The sequence below is a fragment of the Curcuma longa genome, chromosome 5, assembly GCF_044706935.1.
Source record: "Curcuma longa cultivar G26 ecotype Majalengka, Jawa Barat chromosome 5, ITB_CL_G26_1.1, whole genome shotgun sequence".
Taxonomy (NCBI): Eukaryota; Viridiplantae; Streptophyta; class Magnoliopsida; order Zingiberales; family Zingiberaceae; genus Curcuma; species Curcuma longa.
In genome coordinates this window covers 13,851,093-13,853,377 of record NC_133865.1, presented here as the reverse complement: position 1 = coordinate 13,853,377, position 2,285 = coordinate 13,851,093, and positions in this window count along the sequence as shown.

Genomic DNA, 2,285 nt, shown 5'->3' with positions numbered 1-2,285 from the left:
TTAGTCCCACATTGCTAACCGGCGATAGCTAATGTTTCCTTATATGTGTTGCTGTGTTAATGAAGTTAACACAAGAAGCACAGGTACTCTCTATCCATGGGCGAGCTGGTGCTCGCACCTGTGAGCCCGCCACCCGCCACCCGCCACGTGCGCACGTGCGCAATGGGCGCTTTGTAGGCGCACTTTGCACTTACGCGTCGTCGCGAGGAGCATTGAGGAGCTTAATTTATTGCTCCGGGTGATATTGCAGTGCCTGCGTGGCACTCGGGTGACGTGTTGGGCGCGCATGTGACGTGGCATTGCCTGTGTGGCATCCGCGTGGGCAAGTAGAGGTGACTGTGTTGTTGATTGGGCAGGCAGATGGCAACCGTCGATCAAAGAGGTGTGATGGATCGCTTGTGATGCGATCTGGAGCGTTGGATCGCGAAGAGTCACGATCAGACCGCTTGGGAAGAGACTTGATCTGAAGCGTCGGAGTGAATGGATCCAGATCCGATGGCTGATGGTAATAAGCGAGATCTGAGGGTTGTGTCCCTCAGATCTGATGGATGAGATTCGAGTGGGCTGTGTGAAGGGTTACAACCCTTCAAATTGGACGATCCAGATCGATCCAGCCCAAAGAACACATCCTCTCTTCAAACCTCTTTGATTAGTATAAATAAAACCCTCCAGATGGTGGAAAACTCATCGAATTCATCGATTCAAGCCTTCCTTGTGCATTCATCCATCTAGTGCATTCGGAGTCCAAAAAGCCTACGAGCAAGTTCGTCGGTCTCGGAATTTGGAGTGCTACGATTCCGAGACATTCGTCGTTGTATCTTGGGAACGAGTTGCTGCTATCCGTTGAGCACCGTAGCGGAGCAATATCGTTTACGGAGATAGTGTCCAACACTAGCCTCGACGACCCATATCAGTTTGCGTACTCCCGGAGCTACCGGAGACAACAAATATAAAGGTGTTCTCAAGAGTGATCCACCTATGAATAATAACCATGAAGTAAGATCCTTAGGGGGACGATCGAACTATGTTCAACAACCATGTATTTTGGTTTGTATTTCTTTATAATCTTTACTTTCCACTGCATATTTCTTTAGAACACTAATATTGTATAAAGTGGTATCCATCCCTTCTACCACACTAATCATTGATCGAACACGCTCCAATAGGAACATAACTAGGAGACTACTGAACCACATAAATTACCTTATTGATTTGTGTATTTATTTTATATTTGCATTCTTTATGTTTTATGCTATATAATAACTTTATTGTAGATGAACACACAAACTTAAAGCGGGTGTCTATTCACCTTCCCCTAATTATGTCTCACGATCTAACAATGATCCATTAAATGGATTGTAGGTCATAGACTAGACATGAGAGTTCTAAACTATGTAAATGATTTGTGTTAGCATTGTGACCACTGTTTATTTGTTATTCTATTATTATTTCTATTGCATTTTATGAGTTTATTTGGCCTTACAGAACATACAAGAGAAAATGATAATTTTAACACATTTAATCGGCACTCTAGTCCATAATGTCAGTTCTCAACAAAACTCATGACAATATCTTATTACCATTTTATCCATTGAAAAAGTTATTAAAATTTCCAGACTAAATACTTCGATCAACTTTCTAGTAATCAAAGCCTCATATTGTCATTTTGACCAATTGAAAGATATTGTATAAGAAAATCTTAAGTGCTTTGGCAAACTTATGACTAAAATACTTTGATAACATTTCAAGTGATTAAAAATTTAGCATAAGACCATTATTGAGTTCAAGATGCTTTCAAAAGTTCATTTGGGTTGCACCTTTTAGATTTTGATTGCTAAACCTAAAAGATCATTAAAGCATTTTAATATATTTTATAGTCAAAATGATAATATGCATTTATAGCGCTTCAGATTGTATTTATTTTATTATTTTAATAATTTAATTTTTAATAGCCAAAATGACAATATGGCACATCAATACTCCTAGGAGTTTATTTATACTTATTTTTTTAACAAATAATTAAAATATCATGATCAAAATATATTTGTTAAAATCCTAAAATAAAATCACTATTAGAATTTTTATTGTTAAATTAATTTACCGTTTCGCTTATTAATTTTGTCTATTAATAAATTATTAATATACATACATACATATATATATATATATATATATATATATATATTTGAAATTTTAGAGGCATGATTAAATTTTTATATTAAGAATTTAGTTCATGGTTGATAATTCCAAACCGGTGATGCACGTTTGGTAAGCACTTGTGCACC